General features: G+C 39.0%; 1 long non-coding RNA gene across 4 annotated transcripts in view; it reads left to right on the top strand.

Annotated features, from left to right (window-relative positions):
• Positions 1-157: 157 nt before the first annotated feature.
• LOC135303911 (uncharacterized) overlaps positions 158-6,000 on the top strand; it is a 27,855-nt gene continuing 22,012 nt past the window's right edge. For 2 of the 4 annotated variants that reach the window (XR_010365331.1, XR_010365328.1), the window contains exons 1-2: positions 158-914; positions 2,718-2,805. This is a non-coding gene — a long non-coding RNA (uncharacterized LOC135303911). Of the gene's footprint in view, positions 915-2,717; positions 2,806-5,144; positions 5,230-6,000 lie in introns of all 4 variants that reach the window. The other 2 variants (XR_010365330.1, XR_010365329.1) reach the window with 2 other exon arrangements.

Here is a 6,000-nt window from a genome sequence, read left to right as displayed (position 1 = left end):
CTCTCCCGCAGAGGCCGCAGCCAGAGCCACGGGGCTCACGCCCTGCCCTCCTTGTTCTGTGCCTTTGCAGGAGAAGCGCCGCGGAGCCTCAGCCTCTGCAGGCAATTGCTGCCGGCACCGCTGCTGCTGCTGCCAGCGGCTGCTGCGGCTGCTCAGGGACAACCGGGCCCTGATGGAGCTGTGTCTGCAGCAGCGCTCTGCGCACACGGCTCTGCCCAGAGAGAGGAGCCAAAGGAGATGTGGCCTTTGGAAGAGGAGGAGAGTCTACTTCTCCCCTCAAAGGTGTCTCTCAGGCCCCAGCCCCGCTCTGGGCTAGCGGCACGTGGGGGGGAATGCATGACCAGTGCCCAGAGCAGGCACTGGGACGTTCCCGACCATAGCTCTGCTAAAGCCCCTCAGTTTTAGCTGTTGTTTTTAGGAAAGGGTTTACTTAGAAGTTGTAGTGTTTCAAGTTTAAGAAAGGTGATGGGTTTTTGACAATGGAGTCCTAGTAGTTAGGCAAATGGGTCCTTCATTAGTTGCAGTTTGAAGAGTCTTAAAGTTCAATAAAGCTCTGGCTTCCCATACATTGCCGTGGTCTTTTGCTGTTCCACACAAGACGGGATGCAGCGATGCATGGGTTTGCACGGGAGCTCCACACCAGCACTCATTCATCCACATACTGCTACTTCCAAAAGACCTTGCTTTGGTTTAGAAAATGAGACATGCTTATAGACATTCTCAGAGGAAGAGAAAGGAAAGCCCTCCGAGGAAGCCTTGGATGAGAACCAAGAGTTTTTTCCAAAACCAATGTGGTACCAGCAAGTGGAGATCGCCGCATTTGGAATTCACAGATATCTGGGAATGTCTTGAAGTGGGTGGAACTCCAGGTTTTACAACTGCTGAGGAGAACATCTCAAAGCCTAAGCTTTGAGGTATGTGTAAAATTTATTTTTATATCAAAACTTTCTTGGAAAAGAAAAAAATAATGGGGAAATATTTTTGACAACTCCCAAGAAATCCCAACCTGTCTCTTTTCCTTTTTAAGGAATTTCATTCCTTGTGCTGTACATTGTAGTCAAAGACACATATTTTTCTCCTGTGCAACTCCCATTGTCCTTCAGTTTTTTTTTTTTTTGTGGTGCGGTCTAGCTTTTTGGTCTTGTGCAGAACATATCAAGCACTAAGGAGTTAGAAACAAGATGCTGTTACATCATTTGGAAGATTTCCAGTCTAGGAACTGGCTTCACACACAGCCAGGTCTAGGCTCCAGCTGCAACATTATTTACAGTTTAATTTAGAGCTTGAATTTTTATCATCACAACACACATACACACAATCCACAGCTTCTTTAGGCCAAAGAAAAGCTACAAAATGCATTTTTCACAGGTACCCAACAATTCACTAAGCCACAGCTTTCACTCTAATGATCACATGACAAGATTCTAAAAATGCCGAGGCTTTTTTTGACAAGAGGACTGCAAAGGAGAACTTTTTTTAATTTGCTCAAGTGGTTTCACCCTTCCTTGTATTGTATTTTCTAGTCAAGAATAAACAGGACTTACATGGTCATTACTGCTATCCTTTTGTTCATTGTAAATTTCAATACTGGATGCCAGAAAAATACCAAATTGCTTATTCCTTTTTTTGTCTTAAGTGGCCTGCACACTAAAAAACAATCTTTTTTTTTCCTTTTTTTTTTTTTTTTAATAAAATCACCTACTTATATACAGTTGAAGACAGGAAATGGTATGAATTTCTATTTCCCTAAGTTCAACACAGAGCATGTTCACTCACAGAATAATAACCACCAGGCAGAAAAACTTCAAGACCATCTAAAAAAAGCATGCAGCTGAATTGCCCTATGTAGATATTTCATTTTATCTTCCTGTTCTTTATGCTATTTGCTTTATAATTGCTGGAACAGTCTCTTCTGCCCCACAGAAAACTTCCTTAAAAACATGACTGTGTCCTGGAGTCTAGAATAGAATGTGTGAGCTCAAGAAAACTTTTGGAATTCTTGCTGTTATTGAAATACTGAACACCACATGTTTAAATGATAAAGTCAACTGCAGGATGGCTTTACTGTGGAAATTTCATTAATAAAAGATATTCAAAAGTCCTAGTTTATCCCATTGAACCTACATAGTTCAGAAAAGTTACAAGACCGCACGGGCTTAAGAGTAAGGCACAATCTGTTTAAACTGTACCATGCCTCTCCCTCAGAACATTTCAGTTGCTCATTTTCACCTACCCAGTTTTATGGCCTTGGTTTTGTTAGATAATTTCCTCTATAGGATTACATTCCACTGGCCTCTTGCTAAAAACATTCAGACTAGAAGAGATGAAATCTTCAGCCATCAACAGGACAATGTAGCTGACATACATCTTCAGGCAACTGCAGTCTGACATCTATGAACAGCACTGTGCTAAACACAAATTTCACTAAATATTACTTGGATGTTGTTTCTACCTAATTGTTTATAAAAATGTGCAATATAGAGTGTAAAGTGTGGAAATCACAGCAGACACTGTTTCTCTGTAGATTGTAAATAATACAATTATTTTAGCAACAGAAATTCTGCCCAAGGCTCATGTTATTTACAGCAACCTCACACTTTTCCCTGCAGGGCCTGCCTTAACAAGCTTCTGTATTTTTCACCAGGGCGTTAGAAGGTTCTGCTGCAAATGTTTCAGAAACAAAGTTTTTAACTCTGAGAATTTATGTCAATTTCCAGCAGGTCCTCCTCCTGCATCGGGACTTCTCAGCTCTAGTCTCCCAGGAAAAAATGGCGCAGAACCAGGATTCACATACTGATTTGTACAGTAAGCAACCCATAAAAACAACATTGGAACTTTTTGCAGTGAAATTGAAAGAGGAAAGGGTAGACTGAAGGTGGAGGTTTTTGGGAAAAGATAGGAAAACAACCTGTAAGCAAAGGGGAAAAACAAGGTACAATAAAAATTATACATTTAGTATTAAGTGTTCACCTGTGGCACAACACACAACTCTATGCTTTGGTTTTTGCTCTAAGGGGAAGGAAGGACCACAAGTAGGACTAAAGAGACGCATCTAATCTGATGTTTGTTTCCTGGTGATATTTATTTATTTTGCTTCTTGCTGTAAAAGACTTGGGGAAAAAACCCCAAACGTGTTTCAATGTAATTCTTCCTGCAGCTCAAGCAATTTCTACCAGTTTTAACTTAGATTTATCTATCACATGCCAAGCATAATTTCATTACAATGCTGTGTTCTGAGGATGACTCATCCGTCAAATAATATTTCTGTGAAATATCTGCAGAGCTCAACAATGCCAGGCTGCAGAACACACTGCTAGCTGTTAAGAGCAGTACTAATTAATTCCAGTTGCAGTTTTTGATTATAGGAAAAACAGGCAGGCATAATTTGGGAGTTATTTCCATTGGGATATTCATTAAACAGGACCTCCTGTTTCTGCTATGCAAACTCTGAACAAGCTCATCATTAACCATTTCTACCAGTAGAAGTTTTCATGCTTGTAAGTGCACTCTGACACTTTCTGATAATTAAATGGCACACAGCAATAAGGTGAGTTTGGTGGTTTGAAATGGGACATCTGTTTGGGTACATCTTTTACGGCCAGTTTGTGGCAAAGAGAAGAACTCATGAAATAGGCAATGATTCCCTTACTGTCCTAGCAACTTAAATTTCTTCTATTTTTCAGAAAAGTCAAACTGATATCATGTACCATAATGAAAATTCCATTTTAAGGTTCTTTTTACAGGGCCTGAACAGAAAAGTTCAATGTCGCTAAACCTTCAAAGAAATAAATGCCAAGCCCCTAAGAATTTTGTTCTAAAAAGTGAGCCAGTCCTCCTGGACTTTTTTTTTCTTTCTTTGTTATTGAGAGTTGCAGGAAATAACTTCCCTTGATTTGGGGGGGAGGTGTTTGTTGTTTTTGTTATTTTCTTAAAGCAAACTAACTTAATGGCTGTGACAAACACAAAAGGAGGAGTAAAAGTAAAGCACGACCAGCTTCCTTCATTAAAGTGTGTTTTCCACTTCACTGTGTCTGGTAAAAGAGTCCAGGAATAGCTCTACAATCCAGCAGTGCTGCATTATTTTGTTTCGTTTAAATGAGGCGGCACACACCAATCCAGCAGCAAGAAAAGGTTTTTTTGCTGCAGTGAGGGTATGTGCAGCAAATAACTTCCATTAGTTCACAGATTCAAATTTTATCTCCATCACAGAGAGACAAAACATCAATTGTTGGTCAAAGGCTAGAGAATGATTGTACAATAGGGTGCAGAAAATATTTCAAGCTAATTCATGTCTACCATAAAGATACCAATTTATACAAATAATGTTTGGGTTTTTTTAAATGTAGAGATACAAATATGACTAAAAATAATCACATTATTTCCGTAAAAACCATTACCTTTGGGCAACATCAACACAAATAAAATTTATAACTCATTGAAAAATACTAATTTGTTTCCTTTCAACAAAGATGAAAAGCATTCGTCTCTAACCTGAGTTTAAAGCCTTTGCCTAAAACCTAAATATGTTTCCCCTTCTCTCCAAGTTGTTGCACAGAAAGGCTCTTTTTGTGGAAAAAAAGCACTTTTATTTAAAGAAAAAATCTATATATTATTTGATTACTGTTGTAACTTAGAGTTCATTCTAATGATGTGGTACTTCTAATGCTGAGTTAATTCTAAATTCTTGACATTCTTAGAGTGAAATAAAAAGAAACCAATCAAAAAACCATATATACTTCCGGTAAAAAAGAGAGACTCTGTGGACTAATTTAGAAAAAAATAATCTGAGAGTCTGTTCACTACCCTGTAGGATATTAACGAGACTTTTTGAAACCACAATAAATATGTCATTCTTTTAAAAACGAAAGTAAGCAACATGGTCAGAAAGGCGAAGAACTCCCACACTTTCCTGTAGCTCAAAGCCCAACTTTTAGAAAAGAACTGAAACATTTACTTTCAAACTTTAAACCAGATTTAATAAATACCTTAAATCAAGACATAAGACATCACATAATTCATGTCCATCTTAAAGAACTAAAAGGAGAGAGTCTTTCCTACAGATCAGTTAAAAAGTTCTTGCCCTGTTAGAGAACATTACCAAATTGAACACATCTTGTATTTCCATGCTTTGTTTCTTGGATAAGGAGCTGAATTATGGATTCCTTTATGGCAATACAGACTCCAGTCCATACATGGGGTCACCTAAGACAGCAGGTGTTCCTCCATAAGGTAAGAAGAAATTGAAAAAACAAAAAAGCAAAGCTTCACCAGGTTTTAGACCAGAATTTAGGAAACACTGAAGCTTGATGGTGCAGGGAGAAAATAAAAAATAAAAAAAACATCAGTAGGCACATAATTTTCAAAAAAATGTGAAACCCCAGGCAGAGAGGGTAAGACTGAACAGTTCATGAGGCTGACACAGCTGTTAACCTGAATAGAATTTAAGCAATGGATTCCTTTCCCCTCTGCAAGCTTTCATGGAAGGCTGGGAAGAGCAGCAGCTGAAACATCCCGGATTGCTGAGATCACAGGGAGCAGCTCACACCAGCTGCACCACCAAGCATTCTGACACAATCTGAGAGCACTCTCAAAGAACAGGGGTGAGGGCTGCCCATGGTCCAGCCTCAGCCACCACCTGCACAGAAACCCTGTGTTACCAAGAGGGGCTCGTCCTTGGGGAAGGGAGGGGGAGCTGGTGTCACAATTTATTTTATACATTTTTAGTTCTAATGTCAAGAGTGAAGGTTTCTGTCATCTGCCATAGAAGGCTTTATAGCCTCACATATATCAGAGACCATGAATTTGACTATTTCCTACATAAATAAATTTTTGGCTCATTCCACTTACCATAGGAGTGATAGCTCAGATTAATGCATGCTACAGTGGAAGTATTAAATGTTAGGAATTTTTTTTACAGAAAAGAGAGTTCTGACACCAAAAATCTAAAGTTTTAGAATTGGCAAAAAAAAAAATTGTGCTTAGAGATTCGGTTTTTAGTTG

Source organism: Passer domesticus, chromosome 6 (genome assembly GCF_036417665.1).
Source record: "Passer domesticus isolate bPasDom1 chromosome 6, bPasDom1.hap1, whole genome shotgun sequence".
In the NCBI taxonomy this organism is placed as follows: Eukaryota; Metazoa; Chordata; class Aves; order Passeriformes; family Passeridae; genus Passer; species Passer domesticus.
Note: the sequence above shows the minus strand (reverse complement) of the source record. Positions and strands in the feature narration are given on the sequence as shown.